Source organism: Mobula birostris, chromosome X, assembly GCF_030028105.1.
Source record: "Mobula birostris isolate sMobBir1 chromosome X, sMobBir1.hap1, whole genome shotgun sequence".
Classification (NCBI taxonomy): Eukaryota; Metazoa; Chordata; class Chondrichthyes; order Myliobatiformes; family Myliobatidae; genus Mobula; species Mobula birostris.
This window is the reverse complement of record NC_092402.1, coordinates 50,124,032-50,139,335: the sequence shown is the minus strand read 5'-3', so window position 1 is coordinate 50,139,335 and position 15,304 is coordinate 50,124,032. Positions and strand designations below refer to the sequence as shown.

Below are 15,304 nucleotides of genomic sequence, written 5' to 3'. Positions count from 1 at the left end.
TGTCACCACATGAGATTCTTTTTCTGCAGGCATACTTAGCAAATCTATAGAACAGTAACTCTAAACAGGATCAATGAACAACAAACTGTGCAAATGCAAATATAAATAAATAGCAATAAATAACAAGCATGAAATAACAATATAACAGAGTCCTTAAATTAGTGTAGTTATCACCTTTTGTTCAAGAGCCAGATGGTTGAGGGATGGTAACTGTTCTTGAACCTGGTGGTGTAAGTCCTGAGGCTCTCGTACCTCCTACCTGACGGCAGCAGTGAGAAAAGAGCATGGCCTGGGTATAAGGGTCCTGCTGAAGGGTCTCTGCCCGAAACATCGACTATATTTTTTTCTATAGGTGCTGCCTGGCCTGCTGAGTTCCTCCAGCATTTTGTGTGTGTGTTGCATGGCCTGGGTGTAAAGTTTTTAGTCTTGGATGAAATCAGACTTCTTAGAAAGTTACAATTTTCAAAAAGAGGTAATTAATTTGAACCAGAGTAAACAGACTGTCCTGTATTGTTTCACAGAAATATTGTACTAGCACACAGAGATGCACAAAATCAAATACTAAGTATTGGTATCATTAACAATTGTACTTGTTAAGTAATAGCTGTAATGCTGTAATGGAAATAGACAATACTAGAAGATAGACAATTTTGTTGTGTGGATTTGTAAATTGAGCTCCATTTATACTGCATCATACAGTTATGTAGAACCTTTATAGCCATGAAGGGAGAGGAGTTTAGGATGAATTTCATCTAAGGCTTCAGAGATTAAAACCACTAAAATCAGATTGTGCTCAAATTGGGCGTGTTTGTCATTCATTGCATGTTGCATATGCCTAATGACAGGGACAGGATCATGTGAAATTGGTCCCACCAGCCTCATTTGTTTATTTCCTGTCAGATGTGGACACTGCCCACAGTGCCAGAGGGAACTTGCTGATCTTGAGTAGAATGCGGAACAGCTAATTTACGGTAAGTGCTGTCTGAGGGGTAGTGGGTGGTAGAGAAAGTCAATCAAAATGAGATGTGGCAGTGATTTACAAATTCATTGTTCATCTGGGAGCAATGTTCCTGTTCCTTTCAACTCCATTACAGAGCAAGTTAAAGAAAGAGCACTAGTTTCTACTTCAGAATAGTAATTGCTTGTTGTACTCATTCAGAAATAATTATTGGTAGGGGTTTCAAATGAACTTTGCTTCCTTTGTATACAAAACTTGGCGATCTAGTGCTTGATTAAGACATTTACACTGTTGATATTTGTATGGAAAACTTTACCAATATAGCAAGGACACATTTCTAGAGTAGAACGAGTATCTGCTGCTGACTACTGTTTTCAACACTTAGGTTCATTTTTCATTTAGTAGTCATTGGAAGACTGAAATAGTCAAAGCGTATTCAAATCTGACTCCCCACTGGACCATCACAAACTCTGTAATCTGGACCATCAGAAACTGCTCTTTGACCATTATTCTCATTCCAGGAAATCATCTGAAACAAGCATAGTGTTGCAACTTCCCTGTGCTTGATGAAGAAATATATATTTCAGTTGGGGAATCTGCACCATCACCAAGACTGTCTGGATGAGTGCAGCCTTACCCAGCGGGATGATGGCCAAGTGTTTTGGAAATAGATGTGTGCTCAACAGTATTAAAGACTGTAGACAGGTTGGGAAGGACAAAGGGGAATGGATTAAAATTTCATTAATTACATTAAACAGAGTCGTTTCCATGCTTTTCTGTGCTTTAGCAGAGGGAGAGACCTGATCAAAGGAATTCACACAAGTTGCATTTGATTTTTGGAAGTTAGAAGCTGCAGTTTTGTTGAAGGACTTTGGAGAAGTAAGTGAGGCTGAAAATGAAACGATGGTTTTCAAGAATGGAATCATCTCTGGTGCTTTTTAGAAAGATGGATGATGTGTGTGAAGGGAGTATGGTTATTGTCAGTTTATAACAGGAAGAGAACAAAATGGAAAATGCTGAAAATACTCAGAAATGCAGGCATGATTGATGACGAGAAACTGAGTTAATGCTTTAGGTCAATGACATTTCAACTGAACTGGGAAAAGCTAAAAACGGACAGAGTTTAAAATGTAGAGAAAAGGAAGAGAAAGTCTGTCATAGGGTGGAAGTCAGGAAAAATTAATTGACTAATGGGGCAATGGTGGGAGGTTGAAGATGACAGCAGTGAGTGAAACAAATAAATTAAACCGCAAATGCAGAAGAGCTTTTTTTGGAAGGATATACAAGGAAGTAGGATTGTGGATGGAGATCCCTGGTAGGCCTCTTTGTGATTGACACAATGAGAGAGGCGACACCACATGAAGATGGCATGGTCAAGTTGATGACCATGAAAATCAAAACATTTGCAGGTGCTGGAAATCAAATTTTTAAAAAAACAGAAAATGTCAGAAACATGTAGGACGTCAGGCAGCATCTATAAAAAACACAATAGACATAGCATTTCAGGCCAAAGTCCATTGACCAGAACTGGCAAAGAGAATAAAGGGTAAAGGGATATTTGCAATAGGGCAAGGCCAAGGTTACCATGGGGATCAACTGCAGACATCTCCTGATCAAGGGTTCATGTGGCAGTTTGATTTTAATCTTAGTTCATATTTTCACTGTTAGTACTGTTAAAATTTGGTTTCTAGTTTGTTAATCCCATCCTTTTACAGTTTTGATTTATGTACTTTCAATTTGTTGACGTTGTTAGAAGTTGGATTGGTGCCAAGAAACAATATTGTTGTAACACACTGTATCCTATGGTAATAAGACATAATGAGTCGATCATTTGCCCTGTCATTTGTTTTTTTAATAACTTTTTTCAAATACAGTGGATTCCAGTTAATTGGCTCATTGGTTAATTGTGGCATCTGCTTATTTGGGACAACACTTAAAGAACAAAAACAAGGTGAGAAAATTGCCGGGGTTCCCATCGTTCATTTGGGACACTATGCCACTTAATTGGGACAGTAAACTGATTGCCGAACAGTTTCTAACTAGCTTCAGTCGTGTGCATGTGTGGCTGTTAGACACTACAATGTACTTATAGCAAGCAGTTTTAAAATAGTGTCAGTTGCGTGTGTATGTGCTCAAAAAGCAGTGATTTTTAGTTGCTGAGAAATAAGTGGTAAGACAATTCAGAACCATTTTGCTCACTGAGGTTTCAAGCCTTCAAACTTGGAGATGCCAGAAATAGCTGGAAGTGAAAATGAAATGATTTCACTACTTCAACAAGTTACGAACTACAAAGGATTTGAAGGTATCAACAATCGTCTTGAATATTACAATGACAATGAAGTTTTGGAAGTTGCAATCACCAAAAGCATTGTATGAAGGCAGACTATTATCTGCACTAAGTGACTTCGCTGCTTTTGTTTATTTACAATCAATCAAAAGACCACAGCGGTGTACACTGGATGAATACCTCCAATGATAACTGTTAGGAACTAATATACAGTTTTATAGTCCTGTCGTAGTTTTGGTAGTGTTATAATTTGTTATGTATTTCATTTAAATTTATAATTTGTCACTCAGTTCAACAGTAGTTTGTGTTTTTTTATACCTTTTTAACTATTTCCATGAAATTAGCTAATTGGGACAGATGCTGAATTGGGCCAAAATGTACTGGTCCCAATGTGTCCTGATTAACTGGAATCCATTGTACAGTACTTGTTTTAATTATGGTTTCACTCGGCTTCAAAATTCTTGCATGTAGCAACATGTATCAATGATTGATGCTTTTTTTTATTTGCTAATTCTGTATTTTATGTTGAAGTTTGCAATATTTAAACTGTTTACCGAAGAAAAAATGTTCTAAACATGCTACAAAGTAGTTTGAATTCCCTTTTTTTTTACCCTCTCTGAGATTTCTTCATGATGAAGTGTGATTTGCATGAGAATACTGAAATACCAGTTCTGCTGAAAATGTTTTACTGTATGATGCAGTATGTTTACTTTAGTAGTTGTAAACTCCGATTTTTTTTTTAAATTTTACTCTCCGGTTCAGGACAAGTGCTGGTAAGACCATAAGATATAGGAGCAGAATGAGGCCATTTGGCCCATCAAATATGCTCTGCCATTTTATCATGGCTGATCCATTTTCCCTCTTAGACTCAATCTCCTGCCTTCTCCCTTTAACTCTTATGCCTGACTAATTAAGAATATATTAACCTTTGCCTTAAATATACCCAATGACTTGGCCTCCACAGCCGCTTGTGGCAATGAATTCCACAGATTCACCACTCTCTGGCTAAAGAAATTTCTCCTCATCTCCAGTCTAAAAGGACACCTCTCTATTCTGAGGCTGTGTCCTCTGGTCTTAGACTCTCCCACCATAGGAAACATCCTCTCCACCTCCACTCTATCAAGGCCTTTCACCATTCGATAAACTTCGATGAGGTCACCCCTCAATTTTCAGAGTTCCAGTGAGTAGAGGCCCAGAGCCATCAAACGCTCCTTATACAATAAGCCTTTCAATTCTGGAATCATTTTCATGAACCTCCTTTGAACCCTCTCCAATGTCAGTAATTCCTTTCTTAGATAAGGGGCCCAAAACTGCTCACAATATTTCAAGCAAGGCCTCACCAGTGCTTTACAAAGCCTCAGCATTACATCCTTGCTCTCATATTCTAGTCCTCTGGAAATGAATGCTAACAACATATTTGCTTCCTCACCGTTGACTCAACCTGTAAGTTAACCTGTAGGGAGCCCTGCACAAGGAGTCCCAAGTCCCTTTGCATCTCAGTTTTTTTTGTATTTTCTCTCCATCCAGAAAATAGTCAATCCTTTCATTTCTTCTACCAAAGTGCATGAGCAGACACTCCCAACACTGCATTCCTCCTGCCATTTCCTTGCCCATTCTCCTAATCTGTCTAAGTCCTTCTGTAGTATCTCTACTTCCTCAAAACTACTTGCCTCTCCATTTATCTTCATATTGTCTGCAGACTATGCAACAAAGCCATCAATTCTGTCTTTTTTTGGTAAATGGGATTACAGGTGCTTGAAGGTTGGTGTGGACATGATAGACTGAAAAGTCTGTTCCTGTGCTCTGTGATTTTAGCTACAGAGTCAGATTCAGATTTGTTTGTACATGGAAACATATAGTGAATTGCAATGTTTATGTTAACAACAAACACACCCAAGGGTGTGCTGGGGGCAGTCTGCAAGTGTCGACACCGTTCTGGCGCCAATATAACATGTCCACCATGTTCAGCAAACGACACAAGCAACCACAACAACAAAACAAGCTCCTTACCTCCATCTTACCTATGTGGATGGATGTACACCTACACGTACACGCACACTCACAGACCGTCTCCAACCTCCAGTGGACTTGGACTCACTGACATTGGTCCTTTGGTTTCCCCTGCGGACTTGCAGACCCAGGCTTTGGCCATCGGGCCTTGATTTCCAGACTTCAGATTGGCCTTTGGGCTTCGATTTTCTGTATCAACCCAGGTCTAGCCAATGAAGATGAATGAGGACCCTGGAGTGGGGTGAAGTAAGAGGGACTGCTTCTGGTATCAAAGAACCATGATGACTTGGCGTTAAGCAAAAAACGCCACTGTTTATTGTGGAAGAAAATTAGAATGGGTTAGTGTGTGTGTGTGTGTGTGTGTGTGTGTGTGTGTGTGTGTGTGTGTGTGTGTTTTTAAGCCTTGTTGCTAGTAAAAGTTGAAAAGGTTTACTGTAATTTGAAAATAGCTGTGTTTGTGGATCAGATCCCAGATTTTCTAACTTGTGTTTGTGCTTCTGTCTGTGTGTTGGAGCTAATGTTTTACAGGAGATTGGATAATGTAGTAGGCCTTTTGTATATCAAAGATTTGAGGCCATATCTGCCTGTCTGGTGGCAATGGGGTAGGGTGATTAAAATAGTGTTTTTGGTTGCCTACTACAAATGGGGCAGGGGGAGAGATGTCTGTTTTATTTTAAATTGGGCCTCATTAACATTATTCCATGCCAAGATGGTCAGAATTGACAACTAAACCACTGAAGCGATAGAGCCTCAGGAGTAGATATGATCCCTACTGAAATTCTAAAATGAAGGTGAAATTGTTCAGTCTCTCAAATCCACAATTTTGTGGCCCACATCAGAGAAGATAAGGATATACCAGGGAACTCAGAGATGCCATATTCATGGTTATCCTGAAAAAGAAAACACAAGTGTGACTGTGGTAAATACAGAGGCATCTTCCTATTGTCAGTCAAAGGGAAAATTATCCCCAGGGTTTTCCTCGACCACCTCCTCTCAGTGGCCATAGGGTTGCTACCTAAATGATATAGGCACAATGGACATGATCTTCACAAGACAACTCCAAGTGAAATGCAGGGAGCAGCACCAACCACTCACTATATTAAACCACATTAAAGCCCTTGACTCCATCATTTCAGGCAGGGCATTGGAACACCCTACTCAAGATCAACTGTCTCACAGTAACTTACCTCCACGTTATATTTGCTCTACGATGGCATGCTCACCATAATATGCATCTTGTCGGCCAGAAGAAGTCAATCATCTGCCCAGCAGTGAATTTTCTGTACTATACTCTTGTAGCCCTAAGGTCCAGAATGTCTGGTTCTGCGTCATGTTGGCCCAGAAAGTTTTTGGAGCTTTAATAGAGTTCCTGATGAGATTGGGATTGAGTTAATAAAGATGTGCACGCGTAACCTTATTCAAGGACTATAATTTACTCTGCTTTCAAAAAAGTGCCTAAATCTTAATAGTCTTTCTTGGGAATTCAGTCAGCAATTTGTGCAACAACTCTTTTGCGTGGTAATGTAATCTTTCAATGCTTTGAGATCCCTTTAATCCAGTATAAGTAACCCATACCAAATATGTCAATAATTGTGAATTTTTTTATGAGGAGCAACTTGCTCACCAGATTTCAAGTTCACTCATGACTTCTGATGCTCTCTTCTGGTGTGGCTTTTGTGCATTTGCCCCATTACTGTGTGGATTTCTACGTATATTCCAAAGTAGTGCTGGTTAGTTAATTGGCTGCTGTAAATTGCCCTGTAAGTAGCAGCAGAAGGCAAAAGAATCAAAAGGAATGGGAGACAAGTTGCTGGACTACATGGTGGATCAGAAAGACTTCTATCCAGAACAAAAGTGGTGACCTTTATTTCCTTCTACAACACAAGAAGCCTAGGTTCACTTGGCCCATTGATTCATAGGTGACTGTCACCATTTCCACCTCAGCTTCTTTTTAAGTAAATAAAGACCACCACTTTGGTTTTAGTCAGAAGTCTTTCTAGTCCACCGTGACACAAAACCAAATATTCTGGATCTTGAGGCTCACAAGAGGTACATTAGATTCACCAATGGGCAGATGATTGACTCTTCCTGAGAAACAAGAAGCATTGTTACATATTGCATTTGATGTCCTAAAATGTCAAATAGGGCAACCTTATTTATATTCATCTCAAGCAACAACTTGTCTCCTTTGCCAGCTGGCAACCAAGGATTAGTTCTCTCAGATACAAACTTCATTTCACCCTTTCACTTAATTTTACTTGGTACTTTTTGTTTTGCCTCTGTTGCTGCAGCCCAGCTGCCAATAACAATGAAGAAAATGATTGACCTTTAGTTGTTGGGCTCATTCATTTACAAATCAAATATTATAGCTAGTGTCTTTTCAGATACCAGTGACAAAGATTTATCATTAACTTTTAATATCTTTTATTGGCTTAGCCAGCAGTAGTAACATTAAATGTGATCTGTGATAACTCAATTAATATGAGCACTCTCCTTAGTAACAGGACTTTGACCTTTAGCTATCTTTGAGAAGGGGCAGTGTTTCCTTAACCGAAACAGTGAAAGGCTGCACTTGTCTGGCAATATTCACAGCAACAGGACATTGCAAAGCAGCTTTACATTGGGCTGGAAAGGCTTGTTACCATGCAGTATCTCTAAATAAAATAAGGGAGAGAAAGGAACAGGGAACTGATAACCTGTTTTGCCTGATATCAGTAGTAGGGAAAGTGGGTGTATGAAAGGGATGTAAGGCGGCACAGTAGTGGTTAGCACAAGACTTTACAGTACCAGCGACCCAGTTTCAATTCCCGATGCAGTCTGTAAGGAGTTTGTACATCTCTGTGACCATGTGTGTTTACCCCCGGGTGCTCCGGTTTCCTCCCACAGGCCAAAGACGTACCGATTAATAGGTTAATTGGTCATTGTAAATTGTCCTGTAACTAGGCTAGGGTTAAATTGGCTTGCTGGGCAGTGCAACTCAAAGGGCCGGAAGGGCCTATTCCACGCAGTATCTCAGTAAATCAATAATTGAATGTAACGCTTGATGAATCTATTAGTACCCCTTAATGATGGATCTAGTAGTGGATGAAAGAGACCACTGGATGTGGTGTGTTTGAACTTTCAGCAGGCTTTTGATAAGGTCTCAGAAATGAGATTAACAAGGCTAGGTGGCATGAAGGTGGAGGTGATGTAGGAGAGTGGATTGAGAGCTGGTTAAGTGATAGGAATGAAGAGTAGGAATAAATGATTCCTTTTCAGGTTGACAGGCTGTGATAACAGGTGTATTGTAAGGAATTAGTGCTGGATCTCCAATGCTCCCAATCAATATCCATCTAATTTGCTGAAGACATAAAACTAAGAAGAAGTTTGATGTGTGATTAAAATGCAAAGTGGCTTCAAGGGCATGCAGACATACTAACTGAGTGAATAACATCATGGAGGGTGAAGTTTATGTGGTAAAGGTGAGGTTACCATTTTGGTAGAAAAACAGAAATGCAGAGCTTATTTTTAATGGTGGGAAATTGGGGCATATTGATTTTCAAAGACAAGTCACTGGAAACTAGCAGATTGGTTACTTAAAGAGCCTTGCAGCTAACCATTTTAATAGACTTTTTCCAAAGTCAAATTTGCAAGGGAGGTGGCAGCCAAATTGAAAGAGTACTTTAGTGCTCATCAAAAGTATTTTTGTAGATCTCTCATTGTGAAGGCCTTTCTAACGCTGACTATCAACTGCCCAACCTTAAAGGAGAAGGCAGTGGTGGTTGAACAGTGTTGAGAGTGTAGCCACAGTGACAACTTATGAACCATTGATCATGCTTGGATCAATAGAATCATGGTGTTACCAACTTGGCCATTTCAACTGACATAGTCCCTTTTGCTTGCATTTGGCCTATATCTCTGTAAACATTTCCTATCCATGAACCTGTTCAAATGTCTGTTAAACATTGTAATTGTACCCGCCTCTACCACTTCCTCTTTCAGCTCTTTCCATACGCCCACCACCATCTGTGTGGGGGCTAAAATGCCTCTCAGATTCCTTTTAAATGTTTCCCCTGTCTCCTTAAACCTATGCCCTGAAGTTTTAGGCTCCCCTACCCTTGGAAAGATGTTCCTCATGATTTTATAAGTTGCAGCTGAATCCCCAGGATGGATGTGCAACTATCATTTCTTCACCCGAACAATGTAGACGATTCTTGGGACCACGTCTGATAGTTGCAGCATGTGGCAGCTCACACTCCTGTAAACACAGTCATATCAGCATTGACCTTGGCAAGGTATTGCAAGGCATTAACACATTGCACAGTGCTCTTCGTGCTGCGTACGTTTAGATTTGCCAGCTTTAACCTCCATAGTTATTTAAGATTGGGGTCCATTGTTCATCTGCCTGAGCCAAATGCCCACAGCCTTGGTGAAATGCCTCACTGTTTGTGGGCTCAGGCACTGAGGATGGTTCTCCCCATGGTGTGCCAGTCTGAGTGGTGTCACTGGGGGGAGGTTAGTCCCTGTTCCTTTTCTGACATCTGCTGTGATTGTATGGGTTCTGTGGGTTTGTTCCCTGAGCAAACAGTCTAAACCATCTGGCAGAATGCCTCTGCCGAATCTGACCAATGAGCAACCTCACTTGGTTGGTGGTTAGAGGTGTTCTCTCAGTCAGAATCTTCCTCTGCAGATGAGATATCACCTCGAATGTACACTGCCCTCAGGATGGCTATGGTAGGGAAGAAATGGTCACCCACCTCTTTGACTCTGACCAGAGACGTAACTCAATAGTCAAGGTTGGTATACCTATGAGAGGAAAATAACTTTTCACTCATACCTTCCTGTGAACCTGAGAATGAGGCTCTTCATTCCAGAACTGATGAGATGTCCTCCTCCTTCAAAGAAAGGGGTTTCCCTTCCTCCACTGTCAACGTTGCCCTCTACCACATATCTTCCATTTCACACACGTCTACTCTTACCCCATCCTCCCGCCACCCTACCAGGGATAGGGTTCCTCCTGTCCTCACCTACCACCCTACCAGCCTCCGCGTCCAGCACATAATTCTCCGAAACCTCTGCCACCTCCAACAGGATCCCACTACCAAGCACATCTTTCCCTCCCCTCTCCCCCCCCCCCCCGACTTTCTGCTTTCTGCAGGGCTCGATCTCTAAGTGACTCCCTTGTCCATTCGTCCCTCCCCACTAATCTACCTCCTGACACTTACCCTTGCAAGCAGAACAAGTGCTACACCTACCCCTACACCTCCTCCCTCACTACCATTCAGGGCCCTAAACAGTCCTTCCAGGTGAGGCAATACTTCACCTGTGAGTCTGTTGGGGTCATATACTGTGTTCGGTGCTCCCCGTGTGTGGCCTCCTGTATATCGGTGAGACACGACATACATTGGGAGACCGCTTCGCCGAGCATCTAAGCTCCATCCGCCAGAACAAACGGGATCTCCCAGTGGCCACCCACTTTAATTCCACTTCCCATTCCCATATGTCTATCCATGGCCTCCTTCACTGTTGTGATGAGGCCACACTTAGGTTTGAGGAACAACACCTTATATTTCGTTTGAGTAGCCTCCAACCTGATGGCATGAACATCAATTTCCCAAACTTCCGGTCATTCCTCTCCCCCACTTCCCCATTTCCCATCCCCTGTCCCCTTTTCCCTCTCTCACCTCATCTCCTTGCCTGCCCAATGCCTCTCTCTAGTGCTCTTTCCCCCTTTTTCTTTCTTTCATGGCCTTTTGTCTCTTTCATCAATCAACTTCCCAGGTCTTTATTTCATTCCACCCCTCCCAGTTTCACCCATCAACTTGTGTTTCTCCCTCCCCTCCCCTCACCTTTTAAATCTACTTCTCAGCTTTTTTTCTCCTGTCCTGCCGAAGGGTCTTGGCCCAAAGCATCAACTATGCTCATTTCCTAGATGCTGCCCGGCCTGAAGAGTTCCTCCAGCATTTTGTGTGTGTTGCTCGGATTTCTAGCATCTGCAGATTTTTCTCTTGTTTGAGACTAAACAATGTGCCTAGTATTCCGCTGTGCATGCCCTGAATGCTTTCCTCAAGTGTTTTACATCTGATTCACCAGGGCATTGCCACCCTACGGTGTCACTACCTGACAAACTACTGAAGGACTCTTTTCTCTCCTGACCTGCTACTTCTAGTGATCTTCGGTTGTCCATCGAAATCCGATGATGACGTCCACTCCCGTAACGGTGAGATCTTTGATGACTATGCAGTCCTATCCTGGACCCACAAGCTCTATTGCAGGTGGGACATGTATATGTGGTAGTGGTGACAACCATGGCTGCATTTCTCCTGGCTCTCTTCTGCTGTCTTCTGGTTGTTCTTTCCATCTCCAGAATACGAACCCCATCCCTACACAGCTGTTGCCAAGTGGTACGGTCAGCAGCAACCTCCTCCAGGTCCTCGGGTCTGATCTTGCACTTCCTTAAAGCATTCTTCATCTGATCCTTATAGCGCTTCTTCGGCCCTCCAGCTGAGCATCGACCATGATGTAGCTGGCCGTATAACACTCTGCGGGGTAGCCGACTTGGGGGCATCCTTATCACGTGCCCCAGCCACTGCAGCTGACGCTGGGTGATCACAGCCTCGATACTCCTGCAGTTGGTCTTTACAAGTATTTCTAGTGATTCAGTGGTGCTCTCAAACCAATGCCTTGCCCTCATCCTTCAGTGCTTAAGCTGAGGATAGACCCCATAATGCAATGTGTTTTTCCTCTTTTAGTCCTTCATCAATTTCCTGATGAAGGGTCTGATGCTTTGAACTGTAGTGGACCAGAATGCATACATCCACACAAGAGATTCTGCAAATTTTGGAAATCTTGAGCAGCACACACAAAATGCCAGAGGAATTCAGCAAGTCAAACAGCATCTATGGAGGGCAATAAACAGTCAACATTTCAGGCCGAGATGAAGTCCTGATGAAGTGTCTCGGCCAGAAATGTTGACTATTCATTCCCCTCCATAGATGCTGCCTGAGTTACTGAGTTCCTCCAGCATTTTGTGTGTGATGGAATGTATGCATGCTCCATTTGTTGAAAGTAGCCAGTAACGTTTTAGCATGGGAGCAAGTGGTGTTTAATTGCTTACTAGGATGGTTCTGCTACCCGTAGACTGTACCAATCACCATGAGAAGGCAAGCCCTCTTTATAGTGCTCAATCTGGTAAACTGAGAGACTGTCCACCATTATTTGAAATTAACAGAAGGAAACAGCAGAGGAGGTCATAATCCAAGAGGCCGGAGGGGAAGTGCAACAGAGAATTAAAGTGACAGGTGACTTGAAGCTCAGTGTTACATTTGTAAGGTAAACTGAGGTCCCTGTAAAATTGTTCAATTTGCATTTAGCTTGCTCATTGTAAAGAAGACCACATTATAAGCACTATACCCTGCAGGAGGAACTACAGACCTTCTGTGATTATACCTTGACAGACTGTTTGGATGCTTGTTTGGTAGTAAGGGAGGAGATAAAAGGGTAAATGCTGCATCTCCTGTGGTTGAATGGGAAAGGCAGTGAATAGTAGTGGAGATAGAAGAGTAACCTGTAGTATCCTTCTGAAAGGGGAAGAAACTGGCAGTGCCATCAGTGCTTTAGGTTTTCAAAGCATGATCTGGAGGCAACAAAAGGAATCCCATCATTGTTCTGAAAGTGGGGAGAAAGGGTAGTAGAAGTGGAAAAATTGAATTGTCTTCAGTTTGAACTTTTTTTGTTTCAATCTTAGAAATACAACATTCCTTCCTGCCATCTAAGATTTTAAAGTTAAATCCTAATTTAGCAGCAATGATTATTTTCTGTATTTGCTTTACAGGTGTTATTCTATTGTTAAATTTTGTTGTAATGTTAAGTTTGCATTGTAGACTTTATGACTTTGAGATACATTTGGGATATTTTCAAAATAGTTATACATTTTGGAAAGCAGACATCTCTAGCAAAGTCAGCATTTATTGGCCAAGGTGGCTTGACTGGTTCACAAACTTGCATGAATATCTCAACCTGAAACATCGACTCTTTATTCCTCTCCATAAATCAGAATCAGGTTTAATATCACCAGTATATGTTGTAAAATTTGTTGTCTTTGCAGGAGCAATATAATGCAATACATAATAATAGAGACAAAACATGAATTACAGTAAATATATATATATATTAAATTTAAATAAGTAGTACAAAAATAGAAATAAAAAAAAGTGAGGTACTGTTCATGGGTTCAATGTCCATTCAGAAATCAAAATGCAGAGGGGGGAGAAAGCTGTTCCTGAAAGCTGTGTGCCTTCAGGCTTCTGTACCTCCTTGATGGTAACAATGAGAACAGGTCATGATCTGAGTGGTGGGGGTCCTTAATAATGGATGCCGCCTTTTTGAGGCATCGCTCCTTGAAGATGCCCTGGATACTACAGATACTATTGACCATGATGGAGCTGACTGTTTACAACTCTCCGCAGCTTACCTTGATCCTGTGCGGTAGCCACCCCCACCCCCCCATACCCGACGGTGATGTAGCCAGTTAGAACACACTCCACTGTACATCTGTAGAAATTTGCGAGTGTCTTTGGTGACATACCAAATCTCCTCAAACTCCAAATGAAATATATGCACTTTGTAGCTGCATCAATATATTGGGCCCAGGTCAGGTCCTCAGAAATATTGACACCCAGGAACTTGAAATTGCTCACCCTTTCCACTCCTGATCCCTCTATGAGGACTGGTGCGTGTTCCCTCATCTTGGCCTTTCTGAAGTCCACAATCAATTCCTTGGTCTTACTGACACTGAGTGCAAGGTTGTTGTTGTGACACCACTCAACCAGCTGATCTGTCTCGGTCCTGTACGCCCCCTCGTCACCATCTGAAACTCTGCCAACAATAGTTGTGTCATTGGCAAATTTGTAAATGGTATTTGGGCTGTGTCTAGCCTCACAGTCGTGGGTGTAGAGAGATTAGAGCAGTGGGGTAAGCACACACATCCCTGAGGTGCACCAGTGTTGATTGTCAGTTGTTATTGTTATTTCTGATCCACACAGATTGTGGTCTTCCAGCTTGGAAGTCAAGGATCCAATTGCAGAGGGAGGTACAGAAACCCAGGTTTTGGAGTTTTTCTATCAGGACTGTAGCAATGATTGTGTTAAACACTGCACTGTAGTCAATAAACAGCATCCTGACATAGGTATTTATATTGTCCAGGTAATCCAAGGCCACATGAAAAGCCACTGTATACCTATTGTGTCAAGAGGCAAATTGCAGCAGGTTCAGGTCTTTGCTGAGACAAGAATTAATTCTAGCCATGACCAACCTCTCAAAGCACTTAATCACTTTAGATGTGAGTACTACTGGACGATAGTCATTAAGGCAGCTCACCCTGCTCTTCTCGGGCACTGATGTGATTGTTATCCTTTTGAAGCAGGTGGGAACTTTCCACTATAGTAATGGAGATTGAAATTGTCTTTGAACAACACCTGCCTGTTGTTTAGCACAGGTTTTCAGAGCCCTAGCGGGTACTCCATCGGGATCTGTCACCTTGCGAGGGTTCACCCTCCTGAAAGACAATCTGACATCAGCCTCTGAGACGGAAGTTACACGGTCACCAGGTGTTGCAGGGATCCTCATAGCTGTAGTTTTATTTTCCCTTTCAAAACGAGCATAAAAGACATTGAGCTCAACTGGTAGTGAACCATGACAGCCACTTATGATGTTAGGTTTTGCTTTGTAGGAATTAATGGCCTGAAAACCCTGCCAGATTTGACGTGCATCTGATTCCTTCTCCAAGCTTGCTGCCTGACTTAATGAGTTCTTCCAGCATTTTGTGTGAGTTAATCACGAACTTGCAAACAGCTTTATACAGCTGGGTGGCTTCCTTGGTCAATTTAGAGTTAACATTGGGGCAGGAGCCTGGCACTAGACTTCCTAATGAATATTGCTGAACTAATTGGATTTTTAATGACAATCTAACAGCCTCATGGTCACCTTTTTACCAAATAGGAACATTTTAAAATTAAATACAGTTCTCCAAGTGTCACGGCGATATCTGAACTCTTGTTCCAGGTCTTTGG

General features: G+C 41.9%; 1 protein-coding gene across 1 annotated transcript in view; it reads left to right on the top strand.

Moving 5' to 3' along the window:
- Positions 1 to 15,304, top strand: part of LOC140191505 (signal transducer and activator of transcription 5B-like) — a 157,244-nt gene that overhangs the window by 16,444 nt on the left and 125,496 nt on the right. The window contains exon 2 of the mRNA XM_072248958.1: positions 901 to 971. The gene's annotated coding sequence lies outside the window, so the exon portion shown is untranslated. The remainder of the gene's footprint in view (positions 1 to 900; positions 972 to 15,304) is intronic.